Source organism: Suricata suricatta, chromosome 2 (assembly GCF_006229205.1).
Source record: "Suricata suricatta isolate VVHF042 chromosome 2, meerkat_22Aug2017_6uvM2_HiC, whole genome shotgun sequence".
NCBI classification, from domain to species: domain Eukaryota; kingdom Metazoa; phylum Chordata; class Mammalia; order Carnivora; family Herpestidae; genus Suricata; species Suricata suricatta.
The window spans coordinates 30,001,457-30,028,592 of NC_043701.1; positions in this window are offsets into that span (position 1 = coordinate 30,001,457).

Genomic DNA, 27,136 nt, shown 5'->3' on the forward strand with positions numbered 1-27,136 from the left:
ATTTATTTTGTATAGTAACTATTTTGTTGGTGTTATTATAACAGGTAAGTTTAGATTAAGCTAGCTTCATAGAGAAGTATGAATTTATCTTCAGCAATATTATTTAAACTGTGGTCCTCGCTCTACTTCACAGTCCATATCATATTGACACTATGTGTAGTTTCATTTATTAGAATAATCTAATTTAGGGACTAAAGATATTTAAGATTTAGGCTAAATTCAAATCTTTTTCCTCACATGTTACAGGGAAGTTACATAACATTTAATCTTGAAAATAAAGATAATTATAAAGGTAATAATATTTATCTCTTTTCCTTGTCCCAAGGAATAAATGGGGAACTATGTGATAAAATACATACTTAAAACATTATTTCTGTCATTTTCAGTTGCAAAACAAAGACTCAGAATTTAAGTGACTTGCTCAAGTCCATTCAAATAAATGGCAAAATAAAAATCAAGTTTTGTGTTAAATACTGAACATTCAGACAAATTGGCCACATTAGTGGAAAAAAAAAACGGTTGCATGCTCTTATCGATAAAGTTTTGGGATGGGGTTAACGATTTCTATCCCTCTCTCTCAGAGTATCTCAGAAAGGCTTGTTCTTATCCACTTTGGTTTACACGATGTGTTCACATGACTAAGGAACTTCTGATCTCCGAAAAAAATAGTGGAGCTAGTATTTAAATGTAAAAAAAATCCTGTCTTTCATTACTACATTGTTTCTGATATATCACTAGGTTGTGTGTTATATAATGGGACAATTAGGCAATGCACCCAGTAGAGTTACTGCTTATAAATGGATAAGTTTATTTAGAAAAAAGATATAAGCAAAAAATAATTCATGTGCAGCGCAGGTTATAAATGACATCTGAAGACAGTTTGAAAGCTTACAAACCAGGTTAGGGTTTGTTGACAAGAGACTTGTGTAGACAATGGACGTGGCATGAATCTAAATGAGGGGAAAACCTCTCGTGCTCCTTGGAATTCAGTTAACAGTTGAAGTGGCAGGTTGGATAGGCTCACACCAGTTCTCTATCTAGGCTTTATTTCTCATATTAGTCATTAACTTCAATCTCTCCCTTTGATGATTTTTCCTGTGCTTCTAAAAAGAAAGTTAAATGAACTGTTTTGGAAAATTCATTTCTTTTCCTATCAGAAACATTCTCTGGTAGGAATGTACTCACTGATTGGATGAAGTGTATGCACAGTCTTGTACATTCAGAATTGCATTGATAGGGTTCACAATATTCTTTGATACTTGGATCAGACTAATACATCAATAATGAACTATCAGAAAGATAAATTAAGAAATAATCCCATTTATAATGGCAACACAAATAAAATACAAAGGAATAAATTTAAACACAGAAAGACCTATACCTTGGAAATTATAATACAATGATTTAAAAAAATGAGGATGACATACATAAGTGAAAAGATATTCTGTGCTCATAGACTGGATGTATTGTTAAAATGCCAATATTACCCAAAGAAGCCTACAGACTTAATGCAATCTCCATCAAAATTCCACTGGCATTTTTCACAGAAATGGAACAATCCTAAAATTTGTATGGAATCACAAAAGACCCCAAAGAGCCCAAGTAATATTGAGAAAGAAGAAATAAGCTAGAGGTGCCATATTTCCTGCTTTCAAACCAAATTACAAAGCTATAATAATCAAAATAATGAGTATTGACAGGCATAGACACATAGATCAATGGAACAGAATGGAGAGCCCAGAAATAAATCCCTGCATATGCAGTCAATTAATTTACAACAATGTAGCCAAGAGTATACAATGGAGAAAGGACAATCTCATCAACAGTGCTGAAAAAAACTGGACATTTACATGCAAAAAATGAAATTGGACCACTATCTTATAGTATACACAAAGATTAACTTAAAATGGGTTCAAGACTTCAATATAAGACCTGAAACCATAAAACTTCTTGAAGAAAACACAGGTGGTAAGTTCCTTTACATTTGTCTTGGTGATGGCTTTTTGGAACTGACAAAGGAAAAGGCAATACAAGCAAAAATAAAATAGTGAGGCTACATCCAACCAAAAAGCTCCTCTACAGCAAAGAAAATCATTAACAAAATGAATAGACTACCTACTAAATGAGGGAAAAAATTTGCAAATCATACATCTGATAAGGGGATAATATCCAAAGTACACACACACACAGACACACACACACACACACACACACACACACACACACACACACCCCTCATACAACTCAACCACAAAAACAAAACATAACGGTAAAAGACATGAATGGACAGTTTCCAAAGAAGACATACAGAGGACCAATGGGCATATAAAAAAAAAAGATGTTCAGCATTACTAATCATCAAGTAGATGTGAATCAAAACCACAGTAATGTATCACCTCACCCCTGTAAGAAAGGTTACTATAAAAACAAAAACCAAGCCAAACAAGAAATTACAAGTGTTGGTAAAGATATAGGGAAAAGTGAACACTCCTGCACTGATGATAGGAATGTAAATTGGTGCAGCCCCTATGGAAAACAGAATGGAAATTATATACATTCATACAAACATACATAAGATAGAACTATCATATGACCTAGCAATTCCATTTCTGGATATGGATCTGAAGAAAATGAAAACACCGATGTGAAAAAATATCTGCACTCCCATGTTCAGTGTAGCATTACTTATAAGAGCCAAGACAGAAACAATCTAAACGTTCATCAACAGATCACGGATCAAGAAATTGTGATATATAGAAACAATGGACTATTATTTAGCCATAAAAAAGGGAATCTTACGATTTGTGGCAACATGAATAGACTTTGAGGGAATTATGCTAACTGAAATAAATCATAGAAAGAGATCATATGGTCTTTTGTGTATGTAGAATCTAAAAAAGTTTATAGATACAGATTTATAGAGTTAACAAGTACATAGGGAACAGATTGGTGGTTACCAGAAGCAGAAGGTAGAGGAGTTGTGAATTGGGAGAAGGGTATTAAAAAGTACAAACTTTTAATTATAAAATAAATAAGTCCTGGGATGTAAGGTAAAGCATGTATAGTTAATTCTGTATTGCATATTTGAAAGTTGAGAGTAAATCTTAAAAGGCCTCATCACAAGACACAATTTTTGTAATCGTCTATGGTGACAGATGTTTACTAGACTTAACTCTGGTCATCATTTTTTGTCTATACAAATATTGAATCATGTTGTACACTAGATATGAGTATAAGGCAATATGTCAATTTTACCTCAATAAAAACAAAGGGCATCCAAAAAAGTGTTTATTAGACTAGATTTTATAAGTACATGCCACTTATAAGACATCCATAAAATATACATTATGAATGGATGAGTGACTTCTGTCTGGGCATAAATTTAGGCAGAAAGTACATGCATATGCTTAAACACAAGGATTCTATTATCAAAGAAAATATGAGGACATCTGAAGAGACACTGAGTTATGTTGTGGTAATAAACTCATAATCTGATTAGCGTACTTACCACTTACATGTCTAGCATGGATCAGCACAAGAGTTTTACTCATCATGGTCATTTATACACCCAGACTGACTGACTACTCATACACTACTGATCACAATGCTAGAGGAAAGAAAGAGCTCAGGAGGGTAGGACATTGGAATTTATTGCTCTACCTTGAAAGTGACACATAATAATTTAGCTACAAATGATAGATCAGAATTAGTCACATGCACCAGACCAGGGAGCCAGACAAAGAAGCAAGGAGATAGAACTTAACTGAATCAGCACTTCAACTGTAGAAGTGGCTTTGCCCAATGTATACCTCTCTCAAGACCTCTCTCAAGACATCTAAAGACTAGAATAGCTAGAAAGGCCTGGCCATCTCAGATCAACATGAGGCAACTCCACCAGACAATACTCCCCAAATCTTCCCGAAGTTGGGTGAAGCTCTGACAAATTTATGTAATAGCTTGACATCATCTACTGATCAATTCTACCTCTTCCCCCTTCCCTTCAGAGATACGAATCCCTAATAAAGGTCTTCAGCCCCAAACTCCACCAGCTGCTTCTGGTGGAACCAACATGTAATAGTGCGAAATTCATTCAGAATTTGTGAATACAACCAGTTTACTTTGTGAAAGAGTTTTTCTTTATTATACTAATTATCATTAAACATTTTTTTCTTTGTAATTAACACTTGACTTTTCTAGGGGCAAGGAAATATATATGCATGGTATGTTTTCTGTGAAAATAAAAACAAATTGTATTTTATTTGTTCAAGGTCAAAGTTTGGTTTTACCATTTTTCTAAAAACCATTTTTTATAAAGTTAATTAAAATATAATTCTATGTTTTATATATTTTTTTAGTATAGAGGCTGACAATTAGGACTATTCCTTAATATTTATCATGTTCATGTATGTGACAGAAACCAGGGATTCCTTAATATTTATCATGTTTGGAGCACCTGGGTGGCTCAGTCAGTTGAGTGTCCGACTTTGGCTCATGTCATGATCTCACGGTTCGTGGGTTCGAGCCCTGCGTCAGGACTCTGTGCAGACTGCTAGCTCAGAGCCTGGAGCCTGCTTCAGATTCTGTGTCTCTTCCTCTCTCTGCTTCTCCCATGTGCACACTCTGTCTATGTCTCTCAAAAATAAATAAAGGCAAAAAAATTTTTTTTAATTTATCATGTTCATGTATGTGACAGAAACTAGGGATTTTGTCCCCTAATAGCTCTTATTCCCTTCTTCTACAGTAAAGGTGTCTTTAAATTTATCAGTTTTTTCCCTCATTCAGGATATATTTCCCATCATTCCTTACTATACACTACACATTAATAATTTTACTGCCAATAAAGTGTGCAGGAATATGATATTACAACTTACAGGACAGAAAAGGAAGAAGATATAGTCCTTATCTTGATTCTGATCCATTTTTTAAAAAAAATAGAAACAATGGCTGACATTTGGTTATTGTGGACAATGAGGACAGATATAATCTATGAATAATGAAAGGAAAGACTGAAATTTCTGGATTCTGGGCAGTGCAGAGAAAACATATCATTCCTCAATGCTAAGATTTGGACTTGTTCAAGAAGACTTGTTTTAGCCACTATTATTTTGAACGTACTCTTGTATATAGCCAAACCTAATTTTTATAGATAGTTTGTTAAATGTTTTACATAGAGGTATCACTGATTCATGAAAACTTATTTCAGAGTTTGTTGGGTATAGTGAATGCGGTGTTAAATATGTCAAATACTGACCACTAGGCATAGGACATCTTAAAAGCTATGGTTAGTGTTACTGATTTTCTTATTATATACTTATATAACAATAAACTATCCTCAAAATAACTGATAGCCCATTTCTGAGTATAGGCAAAAGATATAAAGAAATAAACATATATACTGAAAGAAATAGCCATAAGGCTATTTAGTACCCATACTTTTAAATCATGTGGAAACAAACGATTTATATGCTTAAATGGAGACTATGCAGTTCATGATTTTTAAAAATCTTCTGCTCTCTCTAGCTATGATGGAGTTTTTTTAATACTGTATTCACAGAGGTAGTGTATCTTCTTTAGTACTCATAAAAACAGGGCACTTGCTATAGGCAAGAAAAAAGGGTTGACTCCACTGAAACACAAAATCCTTTTCAAGATTTCCTGATACAACTTCTGACTTATTTAAATATCCATTAATACATGTAATCAGGATCTAGTTCTTTGTGTAATTGAAATGACTAAATTTAATCAATCCTATTCTCTGAATGCTTAGCTCTTTGTTGTTCTGGGCGAATTATCTTCAGATTGTCCACAATCTTTATCAGTAAAGGAAATTTAAATTTTATCACATTTCTTTCAAGATAGGACTCCTTCTTGGCCCTATATCATAAATATATATGATATATATACACACATGTACATACCTTAATTTACTTAAACTTTTAAAATTTAATATACATTTAAAAAAATATTTATGTGTACAAGAGCAGGAGAAGGACAGAGATGGAGGACAGAGGATCCAAAGCAGGCTCTGTGTTGACAACAGAGACCAATGCAGGGCTCAGACTCACAAACCACAAGATCATGACCTAAGCAGAGAACTTGGACACTTAACTGAGCCTCCCAGTTGTCCTGCACTTAATATACTTTTATTAGACATAAGTTTATTGAAATATTTAATTAAGATTAAGTTATTATAGGCTAAGATTTCTCTTTAGATACAAACTTAAGGGCGATTTCAGGGCATTCCCTGATATTTGTTATAGTCCACTTAGCAATGACGTAGGAGTCAGGATTCTATCAACATTACACTTTAGGAGTTTGGCTAAATCACTGCAGATATCTACGTGACAAGTTCTTAATAATAAAATGAGAGAGGGATCTTCTATAAAGGAAATTCAGATTTGTTGTTTAACTTATTACATGATCTGCCAAATATGGACCACCTACATTCTTTCCTAAATAATTGCTCTGAATTATAGAATGTTTGGTAATAAAATATCCATTTTAGTGTTATCAAAATAAAAATAAATCTTTGATAGTTAACTACTTCAGGGCTACAAGATACAAATACAGTATTTCCATATACTGAACTAGTGTCAGTGTGCCTGAAGGAATTCATAAACCTAGAACCAAATAACATGGATTTAGAAACGTACTTCTAGTTCAATTAATTCTTTTGATAGCAAATTATAAGGAAACTTTGTGATACATGAAAATATACTCAAGAGGCACTAAGGAATTTTAAAGATGATTCACATAGATATAAATATAAATTTATTATAAAAATGTGGTATTTTCTTTGAATAGTTCAGTGATTTTTAGAAACCTGTGAACACTCCAACACCAAAGCAGCTCAGCTCAGAATAAATGAGTTCATTCTTTCATTACCTCCTGCTGTGACCTTGTGTCCAGGAGAGTATTTGCATATCATTGAACATTTCAGCTATTTTGTTTTTTTCACTAAAGCTCCAATATCCTGATTGTCAGATATCTTGCCTTATATAATTTTTTAGAATTCTTACTTCAATGTGAATTCATTAGGTTTCAAATTTTTGGATTCCAAAAATATGCTGAGCAAAAATAATAAATCTTTTGTTAAAACAAAGCTATGTGACAGCATTAACATGAGATCAGGTTCAACCTTGTATGCTTGCCCAAAAAATGCATTCCTTTAAGAATAGGAAGGTAAAGATATTCACAACTAGTTTTGGTTGGTCAAATCATGCAATGTGATTTGCATAATTTATATTTAAAAATTAAGACTCAAGGCAATGCAAGTTGGACAAACCACACTTACTACTTTATTTGATCAACTATTGAAATGTTTTTTTACCTTTTCATGCTGATGGCATAGACCTAAAAAATACATTTTTGCTTTTTTGTTTGTTTTTTTATTTAGACCAAGTTTTCAAGTCACTGGACATGAAAAGTCATAGTAGATGATTAAAGGATAAGAATGTATTTATAATGTTTGTTTTAAAAATCCCTTTCTGCTATACATGATGTCTAGTTTTATGTATTATTTATGGGTCAATTTACTTGCTTTTTCACTTATCTAGTAAAACTTAATTATGTTAGACACTATATCTGGATTGTGTGGTCTTCATTTAGATACTAAATTTTGTTCTGGTAAGAAGATAATTTTTACTTTTCTGATTGTCATCTGACATACACATACATAATTTTCTACGTCAATGAGTGTCTATTTCAATTTTTTCCCTCCCACTACATAGTCCTAGGACATGTTCCTTACTCTAGATTTTGGTCTTTCATCTTTTGGCATGGCAGTTCTGGGATTTCAACTCTGCACACAGCTCTTTTGTTTTAGCATGCTTCTTCATAATTTCCTTACCAATAGCCCTAAAACCTTAATCTTTGCCTTCTCAACCTAGTGAGTCCATCATAGCAGTTTGGTTACCTGCAGCATCTTCTGGTTCCTTCACCCCATACTTTGTTTTTATTCCCTGAGGGTTTGGAATGTGTCACAGGCACATAACTGGGTGAACAGGGGGCTCTTTTCTCAAAGTTAACAGAGTGTTGTCCAATAACTAAAAAGGGTTTCCTTAAATATAATCATCACTGAAGACAGGAAGGCAAATATCCTTCCAATTATACTGTCATTCTCATTTATGAAAGCCATTTCTGGTAATTTTTGAGATTTGATTAAGAGCTTATATTTAGTCTTTCAGTATTTGGATATTTTAGAATTTATTGATTATAGAAGTTTACCTACCTTAATTATTCAAAATCTGGCTGCATTTTGGTTAGCTGCTGAGGGAGGAAAACTTCAGATACTAAAATATATGACATTAAACAGTCTGTTTCTGATGGAAAAGGCTAAATTGGAGGTAATCCCTTGTAGGGGGCTGGAGGTCCCCTGGGCCATTTGTGAGGTATTTCACCAAGAGGCAGGTCTGTGTAACATATTTTGTGCTGGGATTTTCCAGCGCCCTAAGGTACTTCCTCATTCTGTGGCTGTTTTTACATCCTGACTCAGGAGGGGAGTTTCGCCATACGACCTCCAGTACTCTTCCATCTCCCCACCCCCAGGTTACCTTTTCATTGTCGGTAGCCCACTCCCCTATCGTTGCCCTAGCCAATCATAGTTAGTTGTGTGCTTTCAAATTGTATAAACCACTCCTCTTTCTGCACGCTATATATATCTCTGTAAAACACTCAATAAACGGACTTGATCAGCAACTGCAGACTTGTTCCCTTGTCTCCTTTCGTCCACTCACCCCTCCCCCACAGGAACCGTTCGAAAAAGGGTCGCGGGCCGACTCAATCCCTTTTGGTTCTGACAATGTATTTGGTAGAGTGTCATCTGTGATTTCTTGGAAATTCTTGAGCATATATCTCTACTGCAAGTATTTGGAAAAAAGAAAAAAAAAAAGAAAAATCTAATGAGTATTGCCTATTCCCCAAGAAAGAATTTGCCAAAGTTCTAAGTAGATATGCAAAAAAAGAAAATAGTCTAGGTAATTTGACTGCTTTTAGCTCTTTAAAACAGGTGGTAATATGAGTTAAAATGCCTATGCAACCAAGGCCAATTAAAGCCTTGAGCAAAGTTATTCTGCAAAGCAAGATCAAAATATTAATATAACTTTCCCTCCAAACTTATTTTTAGATTGTGTAGAAAAAAGCACATTTAAAATGAAATGAAGAAATTTGTGAGTAAACAATAAATTAGGTATGAGGATAATGTTATTGTAACATGGATCCTCACAGAAGCAAGTAGGTCAGAAGCCTACATATTTATCACACTTACTAAGCTTTATGATATTAAAAAAAAGAGGCTAAGTATTTGACTAATCCTTAAAACCATTCTTGGGACCCTAAATTTGAACAAGCAATAAGTATGACATAAAGGGTAATAAGGTATTAAGGAAGGAATTTAAAGAAATTATGATACTCCAACATGTGATACTTAAAAAGAAAAATAAAACAGGTAGCTTTCCGCCACATACGTTCCTTCATTACTATCTTATTTGGCCCTTCTGCTTTCTTCTTATATATATATTCTAAAGTCAAAAATCAAAGTCTTAAGTGGTCTACAAGGCTCAATATCCTCTAACTGTATCCATCACTTACTGTTGTTCTGACTACTTGGCTCCTTACTGTTGTTCAAACATTCCAGACGTATTTATGAATCAGATTCTTGACATTGGCTGTTATCTCTACCTGTAATACTTTTCCAGATATTATGTGAGCTATAGGGAAATTGTGAACAAAGGATTAGCCCATCCTCTTTTCCCTTTTGTGAGAGTGTGAACTTCAGATAAATGTGTAACATTATAAAGGTGATGTTGTGAGCAAAATTATCAGGCAATGTTGCTTTTAATAAATATGATCCCTGATTGGGTAATTTTATTTGGCATGGGAAGAAACATATGGACTAACCTCTGAAGAGGACAATGATTTGGAATTGTCTGAATGTAACAACTTTCAGTGGCTTCTGTAAATGAGCATGTCCATTGCAGAGTTCCTAGATATAATGTATTTAGAAGTTTAAAAAAAGGTTTTGACTCTTGGGGAACAAAAATCCTTCAGGTCAAGGAGTCCCTGCTCATAGATTGCTTCTTCATGAACCTTGTGTCACGGACAGCTGGAGGGGACATTCACGGAAGGGGAAGGCCATGCTGTGGCTGCTAGTCTACACCCAAGAAGACTGGGGCCAAATGTGGCCCAAGAGAACCTAATAAGTCTTAGTGTTAGATGAAACAAAGCCGAAATAATTCTCTGACAAAACCTACTTTCTGTAAATCTTTCATACTTCTATGGTCTGTCTATATATTCCATTGCTATCAGATATTACTCATGCCATATGCCAAAATGCCTATTTTCATCTGCCTCCTCCAAACTGGTATCCTCTTGGATGATTTTAATTTTGCCAGTCTTAAACACAAAGCATTTAAACTTTGTGTCACTCATGAGATCTCTGTTTCACAGGTAATTTATCAGCATACTCCCTAAATTTATGCATACTAGTGTTAATTGTGTGTCTGTGTGTGTGTGTGTGTGTGTGTGTGTGTGTGTGTTACCTGGTTACAGACTCAGCCCACAAACAGACATAGACTTCATACCTTGTCTTCTTCACATGAAAGGCTGCTGAGTGGTAAAACTTTGTTTCAATCTCTGACTTACTACCTTCATGAAGACCTGGCTTATCATGATGATTAATTTTGTGTGCCAACTTGATTCAGACATAGGGTACTCAGATACTTGGTTAAACACTATCTGGGTGTTTTGTGAGGGTGCTTTAGGAAAGATTAACATTTAAACAGGTAGAGTAAATAAAGACTGCCCTCCCCTAATATGGTGAGCTCATCCAATCAGCTGAAGGTCTGAATAAGTCAAAAAAGATTGATATTCCTATAACAAAGAGAATTACCTTGGCTTTCACACATGTAAATATATAAATACTCAACCAAAACTGTTTGAATACTTCAGTAAAGTTGCAGGACCAAAAAATTCAATGCATTTCTATACAAACTATCAGAAAGAGAAATTAATCCCATTCACAATCACATTAACATAAAAATATACCTAGGAATAAATTTAAACAAAGAGAGAAAAGACCTGTGAGATGGAAATTATAAGACACTGATGAAAAAAAATGAAGACACACATAGACACACATAAGTGGAAAGATTTCTGTACTCATGGATTGGAAGAATTAATGTTAAAATGTCCATACTACCCAAAGGAACCAACAGACTCAATGCTATCTCCATCAAAATCCAATGGCATTTTTCAGAAAAACTGAACAATTTTATGCTTTACATGAAGCCACAAAAAACTCCAAACAGCCAAAGTAATCTTGAGAAGTAACAAGATGGAGGCATTACACTTTTCAATTTCAAACCAAATTACATTGCGATAATAATCAAAACAGTATGGTATTAGTATAAAAATAGAAATATATGTCAGAGGAATCAAATCGAGAGCCCAGAAATAAACTCAGGCACATATGGCCAATTAGTTTATGACAAAGTAGTCAAGAATATACACTAGGGAAACAACAGCTCTCCAATAAATTATTGTGGGAAAACTTAAAGCCACATTCAAAATAATGAAACTGGACCACTATTTAATACTAAAACAATTCAAAAGACAACTCAAAATAAGCACTTCAATGTAAGACCTGAATCATATAATCCTGGAATAAAACATAGCTGGTAAGCTCCTGGTCATCAGATTTGTTGAGGATTTTTTTAGATTGGACATCAAAAGAAAAAGCAAATATAAATAAGTGGGACTATATTAAAATAAAAGTGTCTTCATAGCAAAGAAAATAATTAACAAAATGAAAAAAACACCTAGTGTATGGGTGAAATTATTTGTAAGTCACATATCTGATAAGAGGTTAATATCCAAAATACATGAAGAACAACTATAACTCAACAGTCAAAAAAATCCAATCACAAAATGGGCAAAGGACCTGAAAAGGCATTTTCCCAAAGAAGACATATACCTGGAAACATATTAAAAGATGTTCAACAGGGGCACCTGGTTGGCTCAGTCAGTTAAGCATCCGACTTGGGCTCAGGTCATGATCTCACGGTTCATGGGTTCGAGCCCTGCATCAGGCTCTGTGCTGACAGCTCGGAGCCTGGAGCCCACTTCGGATTCTGTCTCCCTCTCTCTCTGACCCTCCCCTGATCACACTGTCTCTCTCTGTCTCTCAAAAATTAATAAAATGTTAAAAAAAGATGTTCAACATCCCTATTCATGCAGAAATGCAAATCAAAACCATGAGATATCATCTCTCACTTAGTAAAATGCCTATTATCAAAAACACTAGAAATAACAAGTATTGACAAGAATGAAGAGAAAAGGAAATCCTTGCACTGCTGGAGTCCAGCACCAGCAGGTCCAGGGTTCCCCTGAAGGACGGATGGTGTAGATGAGACAAAATAAGAGAAGGAGGCTCCATTCCGAGCCTCAAGTTTCTTTCTGGTCACCAGGCTGTCATTTATGTCCTTCTGGCAGGCATCTCTGCTCTGTCTGGTTCTCAAGCTTGCTTTATGGTGAAAGGTACAAGGACCACAAAGAGCAGTAAATGACTTCTTATAGATAATTTTTACAGTTTTGCAGGACATGGGTTCTGCAGAAGTTATAATTCTAGTAGTAATGATTGCCATAAAATACTTAGCTATAGGCACTCATGTTGTCATAGGTATTTTTTACAAACCTCAGGTCTAGCCTTAAGGAAGCGACCTTTAACCAAGAGGCAAATAGTATTGTTTAGTAAGGGTCAGTTTTTTATGAGTAAGGGTCATTAGGCTGTTTATAACTCTAAGAGAAAGTTCCCAGAAAAACAGGATTCATAATGCCTCCTCTCACAGTCCCAAAGATGATTGATACATTTTATTGCAGTAGTGACATTTACAAAGGTGTCCAGGCCCAGAAGGTAGTCAGTTATCAGTTAATTGCTTAGGGAAAAATTGTATGTTGCTTGCCTTAGTTGCATTAGGGTGTATCTAGTTTACTCATCTTTCCCCTGACCAGGTGCAATCACGCCTCAGGACAGGGCAGGGGACAGGCTGCTCCCGACACTAATCAGCAAAGCACTCTGAGGTTTGGTGCCCAAGCAGAAATGACAGTTTCAAGAGGGTAGGTTTGGGGAGCTGTCTGGGGGCAAGAGACCATGCAGACTTGCTGTACCCTCACCAGGAATTTTCACACTACTGGTGAGTTCAGATAGCTCCCAACATTGTACATTCACTGTTCATGGAAATATGAAATGGGGCAGCCACTGTGGGAAAACGGTATGGAGGTTACTGAAAAAATTAAACACAGAACTACCATATAATCCAACAATTTCACTTCTGGGTATTTGTGCCCCAACCTCCAAAACCATTAATTTGAAAAGATATCTGCAACCCCATATTCATTGCAGTGTTTACAATAGCCAAGACCCGGAACTCAAGTGTCCATTGACGGATGGATGGATAAAGAAACTGTAACGTGTTTATACACACACACAGAGGACTATTTTTCAACCATTAAAAAAAAGGAAATCTGCTATTTTTAGGAACTTGGGTGAACCTGGAGGATATTATGTTACATAAAACAACCCAGGCATAGAAAGACAATTACTGCATGATATCATTTTATGTGGAATCTAAAAAACTTGAACTCCTAGAATCATTGAAAAGAACAATATTTGCCAGGGGCTGGGAGGTAGGGAAAATGGGAAATATTGGTCCCAGTGTATCAACTTTCAGTTGTAAAAGGATGAAATTCTGGGTATCTAATATAAGCATGGTGATTATAGCTTAACATTCTGTATTGTATACTTGAAATTTGCTAGGAGTAGATCTTACATGTTCTTACTACACACACGCACACACACACACGCACACACACACACACACACACTGATAACAATCTGAGGTGATGGATGTGTTAAACAACATAGGTCACAAAATAAACATTAAATCATTATGGTGTGCATTGTAAGAAAACAATTTTTGCTTGTCAATTATGACTCAATAAACAATAAATGAGTTGAATGTTGAAACTAAAAAAAATTCATATAAACTGCTGTATAAAAAAAGATTATAGTAAACACATAGTTTCCCACATGTGTCCCAACTGTACAATGCATCCTGAAACTTCTTTTCCTTCCAGTCTCCTGCATGATAAAACTCGATGGGAACATGAGTGAAACACACACACACACACACACACACACACACACACAAAATATGTGATATTACTTTACAATATAGCTGACTCCAGGCATTTTACATGAATTTCTGTAGAAGCCTTAGCCTCTGTGAACTTTCAGCCTGCAGCTTTTCTTTCTTTCTTTTTTTTTAAATTTTTTAATGTTTTATTTATTTTTGTTACAGAGAGAGATAGAGCATGAGAGGGGAAGGGGCAGAGAGAGAAGGACACAGAACTGGAAGCAGGCTCCAGGCTCTGAGCTAGCTGTCAGCACAGAGCCTGATGCGGGGCTCGAACCCACGAACGTGAGATCTGACCTGAGCCGAAATCGGATGCTTAACGGACTGAGCCACCCAGGCACCCCTCTTTTTTTTAACCAAACACAAGAAAAAAAAAATAAGAATAACTTCTACACTTAAGTAATTTTCCTCATGAGCAATCTGCCAACTCCATGAAAGTAGCATATAGAATGTGTCTCTGTGTGAATGCATTGTATATATGCATGTGTATATAACACGTTGTATATATGTGTTATAAATTCTCCAGAGCAGTTTTTAAGGGTAAAAAAGCTACTTCCAGATAGCAGATAAAGAAAATAGGGTACATTGTTATATTCATTTAATTAGAGCATCTTTCTTTCAAAGAGTAAATAATAGTTTCTTCAAGGTTGTTAATTCCCAAGTGAACTGAAGTGAAGGATTTGGGCATAAAGCCAGCAACTATTGTCTGATCTTTTCATTCTTTCAAGGTAGAAAAAAGGCAGGTGGTGTCTCAGCTTTTATTGAATAGGTAGGAAAACTGAAACAACATATAACCATGTTTCTTGTTTTTCAAAGGTCATACAACTAGTCAGCAGTGCCAAATATTATGAAGTCTATTGTTCATTCCTATTTCATCAGAGCTATAATACATATTAATATACATTTTAAACCTTTAGCTGCTATTCTTATTTTTCTTTAATAAAAATTATGAAAGAGAGGCTCAAAGACTCAATAACTTGCCTTAAGTCACTTATTGGTTGTAAGTGACAAAGCTAGGAATTTAACAAAAATAACTAAGCCCCCACAACTCTAATTTCCCGCTCCCAAATAAATTGGCTATATTGTCACTGAAAGTTAAACTGTATTGTGAATGCCACCGAAGGCACTGTAGAGACTAGTGACACGAGGCACCATAATAATGGATCTTTACATGATTTTTAAAGAAAATGCAATCTTATCATTTTCAAGTTACACAAAAAACATTTTATTACCAGAGCTACAATTGAAGCCTGAGTAATTTGGTTAACAGTAATAAAAATCATATTATGGTTTTTGAATAACCAAAGCATATACGTTTGGGTGTAGCTTATCTTTTTAGGTGTGGTAAAGATGACTGCCATTACTCTATTTAAAGTTTATTTTTGTATTTTATTTTATTATTTTTTATTAATTTTTAATGCTTATTTATTTCAGAGAGAGAGAGAGAGAGAGAGAGAGAGCGAGAGAATGAGAATGCACAAGAGTGCACATAGAAGAGGGAGACACAGAATCCGAAGCAGGCTCCAGGCTCTGAGCTGTCAGCACAGCTCAACACGGGGCTCAAAGTCCTAGACAGTGAGATCATGACCTGAGCCGACGTTGGATAGATGTGTAATCACTGAACTACCCAGGGACCCCATATTTTTGTATTTTAAAGTAATGAAAAAGGTATATGTTTTACCAACCCTCAGATCATATCAGAGTTCTACCCAGGGAGTAATTAATGGATTTTCTCTTTCCTGTTTCCTTAACCAGTGTCTTATTTCCTAACATATCACAATTACCTGGATGAGAAGGAATAGCTTCTGCAATACGAAACAGGTAGAAAAACTGCTTTTTAAGTATCTCATAAATTACAAATAATAGCTGCTTCATGAGCAGAAAAGAAGGTTTAAAGTGTTTAGTAACCATTGAATATTTACATAATAATAACAATGATAATGATACTTTGCATTTATATTGAACTTTTTAGCCAGAACAGTTTTTAGAGATTGTATTCAGTAAATGTAAGCAGTATGAATTTTTCTCTGTAATATACCAAAGTAAGGACCATAAGTGTGTCCTTCAAGTAGAAATTTTCATAAACAGGAATAACCGGCAGCTAAAATTAAGTTAAGTAGCATATATAGGTGAGAAGTAGAGAGATTATTTCCTAATTCTACCCAAAGGAATATTTGCTAGAGAAAAGGGACTGTATAGTAGAAAGGAAACATTGCATTTGAAGTCATAAATCTTAACTATGAGCTCTACCAGCTGTAAGACCTGATGCAGAGCACTTAACCTCTATTCTTAACTCTAAAATTTTTTTTAATGTTTATTTATTATTGAGATAGAAACAGAGCAGGAGTGGGGAGGGGCAGAGAAAGAGGGAGACACAGAATCCAAAGCAGGTTCCAGGCTCTGAACTGTCAGCACAGAGCCTGACGTGGGGCTCAAACCCACAAACTGTGAGATCATGACCTGAGCTGAAGTCAGATGCTTAACCAACTGAGCCACCCAGGCACCCCTGTTCTTAATGCTAAAAGGAGAATAATCATTCTTGCCCAACTTACCCTCATGGTTAATGTGAAGTCAAATGTATTAGTAACGACACAATTTAAATGGCAGAACCATACAAAATAAGATATTCTTGTGTTCATTGCTACACTGACTGTTAAGTTGGTTCTCATGGTCAACCAAACACACAGGCAATTTGTGAAACTACTAAAATATTATTTAACCCTAGTATCATTTCAGCAAACTCCTATAATACACTATATTCAAAATGAGTCTACGTACCAGGCACAAGTAGTTGCCATAAATTCACATTACCAGGATTCATACAAAAACAAAACAAAACACAAACACAAAACAAAGCAAACAAAAAAACAAGGTTCTGACCATATACCACTGGCTTTGTTAGGAAAAAATACACAACTCTTTGGTTGGAACATAAAAGTCCTGAACTTAGCATGTATTCTATGTTGACTAAGATGCCTTTTTATTTGTTAGAGGGATTATTCTCATTCTTAAAGTTGATTTTCTATAATTACAGACAGAATTATGTACCCTATAATTGGTTCACAATATCTAATAATAGAAGGATGCATGTTTTCCTGCAAAATAGTTCTAAAATACTCAAAATCATTGAGACTTTCCTGGGGCACCTGGGTGGCTCAGTTGGTTAAGTGTCCGGCTTTGGCTCAGGTCATGATCTCATGGTTTGTGGGTTCGAGCCCCACATTGGGCTCTGTGCTGACAACTAGCTCAGAGCCTGGAGCCTGTTTCAGACTCTGTGTCTTCCTCTCTCTCTCACCCTCCCTTGCTTGCACTGTCTCTCTCTGTCTCTCAAAAATAAATTTACAAAAATTTTTAAATTAAAAAAAAATCATTGAGACTTTCTGGGCACCTGGGAGACTTGGCTGGTTAAGTGACTCAATTTCAGCTCACGTCATGATCTCACAGTCGTGGGACCAAGCCCCACATTGAGCTCTGTGCTGAGTGTACAGCCTGCTTAAGATTCTCTCCCTCTCTCTTTGCCCCTCTCCCCTGCTAGCTCTCTCTCTCAAAATAAATAAATATTTTAAAAAATAATCGAGACTTTTGTCTCTTTATATAGATGAGCAGTGTAAGAATTATGATAATGAACTATGCACCAACACTTTCCTTTGGGTCTATATGCTAATGAATCAAACTCTTCATAATACTAGATGTTTCTTCAGTGAACTCGTCAATATGACACTTCAGCATGTATTGCCAATAAAAATGCCATTTAATCAAATTGGCTCTATTCTGGAATAGTCTTAAGATGTAGGTCATAGGAGCAGATTTTTAGTTCTTAAATTAAAGAAACCAAGTTCTTACTAGAATTCTTAAATAGCTTTCCTTTACTGTGTTTTTCTATATGCTGTTACTTAGAAAAATAGTTATTTTTAATATATTCATAACTTTAATTAATTTAAAATATTTATACCAATGGTGTATCCTCATTGCTGAAAATATTACTTGTGGATTCCAAAGAAAAAATGTAAAAGATGAACAAGAATTTTGCTTTCCTCCAGGAACATAAGACCTGGTATAATACTGCTCAAGATTTATAATTGTTTTCATGGACCATAGGCAGTGAGACTAAGATCTGAAAGCGATATTGGGGTGAGCCTGCAATCATAATTCCATGACTTGAGACAATTTTCTAATGTGACATAGATAAATAAATCCAAGTAGAACACAGTTGTCTCACTGAGCTGAGGATGCAAAAATCAGAATTTGGTGTTACAGTAAACACACATCTTTAAATCTTAGTATCTAAAAATCTTATGGATAAGACCATGTCTCAGACCCACTCTCACAAGGCCTAACTAAACATTGACAAACGCTCACAAGGGAATTAAGTCCCGTAAAGGTAGAAAAGTTTCGAAATCTAAGTACAAGAATAATGCAAGTTCAAGCTGATTATCCATTATTTCAACTGCCTGCTATATGAAAGAATAAGATTTTCCAGAAAAAAAAGTGGTAAAATACCCGAGCTTGTACTATAAACTATCAGAACTTTCCAATATTCCATCAAAAATTAATAACTTGTAAAGAAACAAAACTAGGACTCATAATTAAATTAAAAAAGAGGCATCTGGCTGGCTCAGTTGGCAGAGCATGTGACTCTTGATCTCGGGGTTGGTAGTTCTGGCCCCACATTGCAGGTAGAGATTACTAAAAAAATTAAGCTTAAAAAAATAAAACAAACAATATAAATTATAAAATTTATATAAATAAAGCAACAATAACAACAAGAAACAGGGACAACTGGGTGGCTAAGTTTATTAAGCATCCAACTTTGGTTCAGGTCATGATCTCGCCATCTTCAAGTTTGAGCCCTGCATCCGGCTCCGGGCTAACAGCCCAGAGCCTGAAGCCTTTACAGTCTGTGTCTTCCTCTCTCTGTCTCTCTCTCTCTCTCTCTCTCTCTCTCTGCCCCTTCCCCACTTGCACCCAGTCTATATGTCTGTCTGTCTCTCTCTAAATAAACATTAAAAAATTTTTTTAGGGGCACCTGGGTGGCTCAGTCGGTTAGGCCTCCAACTTCAGCTCAGGTCATGATCTGTCAGTTTGTGGGTTGAACCCTGCGTTGGATTCTGGGCTGACAGCTCAGAGCCTGGAGCCTGCTTCAGATTCTGTGTCTCCCTCTCTCTCTGCTTCTCTCCGCTCATGCTCTGTCTCTCTCCGTCTCAAAAAAATCAAATAAAACATAAATAAAACATAAATAAATAAACAAATAAAATAACAAAAACAGACCATGGAAACTGAATCCAAGATGGATTAGATGGTAGAGATAGCAGGTAAATATTTTATTTATTAAAGGAAAATGCAGGTAAATATTTTAAAGTATCTGTTATATTTTATATACATAAAAATATTTTTTTAAACCCATAGATTCTTAATGAATAAGGTGATAGAGGATCTGCAAAGTAATGAAAATTGTAAAAAAGTAATTTAGATCTAAAAGATACAATGTCAAAAATGAAAAAAATGAATAATTGGGTTTACCATCAGATTGCAAATGGTGAAAGTTGTTTTAAGAGAACTTAACAGCCTTTGTAAATCGTGGGAGAAACTGGAGTGCCAGCATGAGAACAGTTAAGAGAATTCTTTGACGATGCAATGACCTATACAACTCCCAAAAGCTTAAGACTATCAGTGACTTAACATATTCAAGCATGATAAATTTATATACAGAATACCTAGTCATAGTATCACACAGCTGAACACCAAATTTAAAGGAAAAAACAAAAGCGGTCACGAATAAAAGACACATGGTCTGTCAGCAAACAAGGATAAACAATGACAGCTGACTTCCCAGGAGAAGGCAATGGAATAGGATTTTTAAAATAGCAGAAAGATAAAACAGAAAAGAAAACTATGATGGCAATATCATGTCAATATTAAACCTTTTTTAAAAAATGACATGACATAACCAATTAAGAGAATTCATTGCAAGCACAAATAACATGCTGTAATAAAACCAAAGATGCCTTTAGGTTGAAAGCAAATGACACCACATAGCAAATTTCACCTTGGAAAGAATGAAGAATGATGTATAGGCAATTACAAAATAATACCGTTTCTTTTTTATAATTTTCTGGAAAGAAAAATTAAGTACTTGAAGCAAACAATCCAAAAAATGATTTTGAAATATATATGTGGAATTCAAATATACTTTATAAAAGACACACAAGGGATATAGGACATGTAAATAGAATTATAGAGTTTGATGGTTATTACATTTGTAAGGTGGGAAACCGGAAGCAGGAACTGGAGAGTGGAGGTGGGATACAGGGAAAAAAATCTACCATAAGCTGGGAAGCCTGAAATGACATATGTAGAGTATAAGGGTGAAGACTTTAGGCTCAGGTGATGAGCTGAATGTTCATGGGTTTGAGCCCTGTGTCGGGCTCAGCATGGACAGTGGAGCCTGCTTGGGATTCGTTCTCTTTCTCGCTCTTTGCCCCTCCCCCACTCACAGGCTTTCTCTCAAAATAAACTAAAAAAAGAAGAAGGAGGAAAGAAGAAAATAGTTAACTGTAAGTGGACTGACCATCCTAATCTGCAGAGTAGAAATAGGAAAAGGCAAATTTAAAACTGGTTATCTGAAAAGAGTAATAAAATTGATAACTTATTCTAGCCCTCCAGTTTCTCCCATGATTTACAAAGGCTGTCCACAATAAAAAAAATAAACTTAAATGCAATTTACACAACATAAATTTCAAATAAAAAGACACAGACATGTTGAAAATAATTGAATAGAATAGGAAATACTTACTAACCAAAAAGCATAAAAGAACTGGTCTGGCTCTTTTAATATGAGACACAGTAAACCTCAGAGCAAAATGTATTATAAGATGTTTGTACACCATGTTATGTAATAATAATATATTGACATAAATTATATATTATATATAAACCCATATTATGTTATAGAATTAATTATAATTATAATATATAAGAGAAGAATCTATTTAATAGAATAATATTAAAACACCAAAACTCATGAAGCATAAATTGTCAGAACTAAAGACAAATTTACAATAACATTGAAGGTTTTACAGTCTTTCTCTAAAATTAATTCATCAATTTTTTTCCCTGACAGGAAAATCAGGAACTATATGGAAAATCGGAAACAAACAAACACTATCAGTCCCATGAACATTTATAGACCACTACATTCAACAACTGTTGAATACAGGTGTACTAATTTTTTAAGGGCACTTGGAATGTTTAATAAGATGGACTATTTCAGGGGTATAAATCTCAATAGGTTTCAAAAGAGTATCTCACAAGAATATAATTAGAATTAAACCCCAAACCATTAACAATATGTATAACAACAACAAAATCCCTGCATACATGAAATCCTAATTCCTGAGGAAAATAATTCATCTAAAGAAACAGTAGTCAAGGAAGAATTACAAGAGAAGTTTTGAAATGATTTTAAATAAATTATTTCAAAAGATAATTTGAATATCGCTAAAGCAGCAAATAGTGAAAAAGTAATAGAATTAAATGTGAATACTGTAAAGGATGAAAATCTTAAAATAACTGATCTAAGTGTCCAACTTTTCAGCTAGGAGAGAATACTAACCCTAAAGTAAGTTGAAGGAGAGAAAAAAAAATGGTAATTCAACATTTTTAAGAAAAGGTGACAAATAGGAAAAGGCAGATTTAAAACTGGTTATCTGAAAAGAGTAATAAAATTGATGAAGCACCGGAAGGACTAAATACCAACAACAACATTTTGGTCTTCTTAGGCTGCCAGAACAGAACAGGCTAGGGGGCTTAAACCAACATGTAAATGTTGGGATTCAGAGCAGATAGCCAAGAAAGAATTCTTGAGACACCTTGAGTGCAAAAAGGTGGTTTTACTCAAGCACAGGGACGGACCTGTGGGCAGAGGAGCTGCCCTGGGATTGTGCAGAATGACTGATTATATACTTGGATGTTGAGGGAAGTAAAATCAAAGAGATATGGGATGCCTGTGTGGCTCAGTCAGTTAAGTCTCTGACTCTTGATTTCTTCTCAGGTCAAGATTGACCCTGCATCAGGCTCTGCACTGCAGCAAGGAACCTGCTTGGAATTCTCCCAGCTCCCAGCTCCCTCTCTCTCTCTCAAATAAGTTATAAATTAACATTAAAGAAAAAGGCAAGGGGAAGTTTCCAAAAGGATTTTCATATGCTAAAGACAACTTGCAGGATCCTGAAGGCCTAGCTATCATCAACCTAAGGTTGTTTTTCCCTCTAGCAAACCATTAACATTAAGACTACAGAAGTTCTGGGAGGAATATTGTGATCTGTCTGCTTCTAGTATCTCTCAAAGGGCTGTAGGTTACAAGGAAATTTTATATAACATTTCTTTCTGCCTTCCTCCCCGCCCAACCCCCCACACACATCAAAAAAATAGAAATTTTTCGATTTTGGAGGAAATCGAAGATCAGGGTTCCTGCATTGTTTGGGTTCTATTAAGACCCCTTTTCCTGGCTTGTAGATGACTGTCTTCCTGTGGTGTCCTCACACAGCAGAGGGTGTGAGAGCTGACATTTCCTTCTCTTCTTATGAAGGCACTAACCCCATCATAGGGGTCCACCCTCAAGACCTTATCTAAACCTAATTACCTCCCAAAGGCCCCTGCTCCTAATACCATCACCTAACATTAAGGGTTAGGGCTTTACACATGAATTTTTGGGGTGCATATTCAGTTGATACTAGAAACAAAATACCAATGAACAGTATTTGAAATGAAAGTAGGGTTATCACAGTAAGTCTCACACACATTAAAAAGGAATGAGAGAATATTATGAAACCATGACAGATTCAACAGATGAAATGGAAAACTTCCCTAAAAGACACAACTTTCTGAAACTGAAACAGAATGACTAAAAAAATATAAGTAGTATACGTGTTAAAAATTAAATTAAAAAAACTCTCATTAACATTTCTAGGACTGGAGTGTTTCAGTAGTCAATATTCATAATTAAAAGAGGAATTAATGCCAATGCTATACAATTTTAATACAGAGGAAAAGAGAATATTGCCTGAGTTGCCTTAATTTTATAAGGCTAGCATAATTATGATATCAACATCTGACAAAGATATTACAAGAAAAAAAGTTATCAGGAACACACACAAAAACCCTCAACAGAATTTTCAAGTCAGATTCTATAAAGAGATAAAAATATAATACTTCTTGATCAAGTGAGGTTCATCTTTGTGTAGAATGTTTATTCAAAATTAGTAAGTTACCAAAGTAGTTCTCAAGAAGAAAAATTGTAAGATAGATTCAGTAAGTAGATATACAAAAGGACTTTGAAAAAAGTTAACATGCTCATTCAAGTTAAAAATTCCCCCAAAATTAAATTGAGAAGTATGGCATTCAGACCAAAAAGGCTATTCCCAACACCACTTGGTACTGTGAAAGCCCCTTCTCTTGAGTGTAGGTAGAACCTGTGACTGGTTTCTAACCAAGAGAATATGCTCCATGGAGCATCACTCCCACAATTAGGTTCCATCCTACAGAAGTTTTGCAGGCTGACTGGCTAGAAATGGTCATTGCTAGTTTGATGAGGAGGCCATGTTAAGAAAGTCAACTCATGTGAGAGAATGAGTGTGGCTTCTAGACAGTCAGCAAGAAGTCATTGCCCTAGGTCTTACCCACCAAAAAATAAATTCTGCCAACAAACAGTATGCTTGGATGCAGAGTCTCACCTTGTCAAACCTACACTAAGAACATAACCCAAGTGAAAACTTAATTGCAACCTTGTGAAATCTCCAAGCAGAGGACCCACTTATGTGGAGCATGGACCCAACTCTCAGAAATTATGAAGTGTATACTGTTATAAACCCCTATGCTAGGGGTTTGTTAGGTATCAATAGAAAACTAATGTAAACTTTGGTACCAGGATGGGGGGTTGCTACTATAACAAATAACTAAAATGTAGAATAATTTTAGAATCATGCAGAGGATAGAGACTGGTGCATGTTTTTTTGTTTGTTTGTTTGTTTTCTGATTGATTTGGGAATATAAAACCACCTTAAATTCCTGTTCCAACCTTGCAGAGACATAATATGGTATACTTGGTACAGCTTTGCTAGGTTATTATTTTCTTAGGACTTAAAAATATATATTTATGTTGAGAGAGAGACAGAAAAAGAGAGAAAGAGGGAAAAAGAGAGAAAGAGAGCATGTGCATGCAAGCAGGAAAGGGGCAGAGAGACAGTGAGAGAATCCCAGGGGCAAAGAGACAGTGAGAGAATCTCACCCATAACAGTGAGATTACGACCTGAGTAGAAACCAAGAGTCAGAGGTTTAACTGACTGAGCGACCCAGGTGTCCCTTGCTTAAGACTTTTAACATCAATACTTCATGAGGAAAACTGACTTATACTTTCTGATATATTGGTTGAGTTTTATTTTCTAATTAAGTCTCCCCAATAGAATAAAATAATTATTCCTTCTTCTTCTGTCATTTGGAAAAATTGGGGTAAAATTGTGATGAACAGTTTCTTGAAAGATCACTATTTGAAGGCAGTAATTATACCTTTCTCATCTTTGATTCCTCCAGCTTTTAACTAAGACTTAACAGAAGTAGGTAGTCAATAAAGAGCTACAAGGCCCTTTCAGTTGTTCAAGAAACTTCTTAGTGGGGAAAATGTACCGAACTTCACTTAATTGATAAACAGTACATAATACTGGGAATACAAGTAAATGCCTCACATGTATTTTAAAAAATGGAACGGTGATAAAATATGCACACTTCCATAAAAAAATTAAAAACCATCAACAGGTTTTATAAAATTTGCATGAAATTTTATATTAGATATAAAGGATTCAGAGTCTTTATGAAATGTGGTATGGTTAAATGGATGGAGAAACAAAATATTTGGTGTAATTGTAGATTCAGTTAAAGACAAAAGAGCTTGGCATAATGAAACATATGTTTAAATTTCAGTTGCATTTCTTAAGAGCCATGTGATATTAGGTAGAAATAAGTTCTCTGAATCTGATATTTTTTTTACCTGAAAATGGCAAAATTATTTACATAACAAGGATTTAATTAGGTTGTGTATTTTGAGAACCTGTGTACTATAAAGCACTATATAAATATAGAGGGCAATTAGAGCTGATTAGGTGTAAACTGAAACATGGTAGTTGAAAATAAAATTTTAATGAGAATATCACATGAGATTCTAAAATCATTGAAATAACATTTTTTCATGTATAAAAAAAGAGTTAGATAATTATTGAAGCACTGCTCAGAAATGAAAAAGGGGAGACAAGTTTAATGACTATTTTAAGACTATGGTATAAGAATTTTTCTAATGGATTATCCACATGAAATTATTTACTACTTGATTGGAGACAATGCATGGCTGGGCAATATTCAATGTAGTTAAGTGGCATCCACTGGGGGACCTGAAGGATCTCAGTGATGAAAGGTGAGGAGATGTGTCTCTAAATAGGCAGCTTAAATCATGTCGTAGGTAGAACGGTCTCTAAAGAGGTCTCCTGGAATTTGTGAATATTATGTTGAAAGTACAGATATATTTAATGCTAAAGACCTTAAAATAGGGAGAGTAGCCAGGAGTATCCAGGTGGACCAAGTTTAATGGATGAGTCTTAAAAAAAAAACAAAAAAAAACCCGTCTTCAGCTGAAAGCTGAAGAGAGCTGTAGAAGGAGCCAAATCTGAAAAAATATCTGTTGCATGACTGCTACTCCAAGATGTAGGGTCTTAGGTTCAATGACCAAAAACAGGCCTCTGGGGATTAAAAGCAGGGTTCAACTATTAGCTAGAAAGAGAATGAAGATCCCAGTCCTAAAACCTCTAAGAACTGAATTTTATGAATTATCTAAATGAATTTGGAAATGGATTCTTCCCAGAACCTCCCAACAGTGGCCAAGCTGGGCAACTTCATGACTTTAGCCCAGAGCAGAGTAACCAGATGATCTGATCTGGCTGGAGTCTACAGAAATCTGAGCTATTAAATTTTGGTTAATTATGACAGCAATAGAAAATTAACACAAGCCATGAGGAAAGATATAAAGAGTCAACTACAAGGACAGTAGATTGGTTAAAAATGTGCCTCAGGGAACACATGGATAGCTCAGTCAATTGGGCCTCTTGATTTGGGCTTGGGTCAGGATTTCAGTTTGTGGGATTGAGTCCTGCATTGGGAGCTCTGCTCTGACAGCACAGACCCTGCTTGAGTTTATCTCTCCCTTGTGCATGCACACATGGATTCTCTCTCTCTCTCTCTCTCTCTCTCTCTCTCTCTCTCTCTCTCTGTCCTTCCCCTGCTCGCTCTCTCTCTCTCTCAAAATAAATATTTAAAAACAAATGTGCCTGGAGAGGCGCCTGGATGGCTCTATCAGTTAACATTGGCTCAGGCCATGATCTCAAAGTTCATGAGTTTGAGCCCTGTGTGAGTCTCTGTGCTGACAGCTCAGAGCCTGGAGCCTGCTTCGGATTCTGGGTCTCGTTCTCTCAATGCCCCTCCCCACTTATGCTCTCTCTCAGTCTCAAAAAATAAAATGAATAAACATTTAAAAAATGTGTCTCTGGATATTATGCACAGTCCTAAAGACACAAGGAATAAAGCATCCACAACATTCACCTTTATTATGGAAAAGTTTTGTTGTGCCTAGTATTAGAAATATTAAGACATGATGTTACACTGATTAGTTTTGAAGGAGGAGGTAAGAAATTCTGGCTTTTAGGAAAGCCTTTGAAAAGGTCCTAAATGACTACTATCAATTACAATTTTAATCACTGTACTTATGAGCTTCCTTGTTTATCACAATAAACACTTAAATATTAAACTGTCCATATATTTAAGCCATAATAATTAACAAAGAGAGCAAAAGAAATTACATATAATTTACGCCCACAAGAATACCATGAAATTATCTCTCTCCATATGCC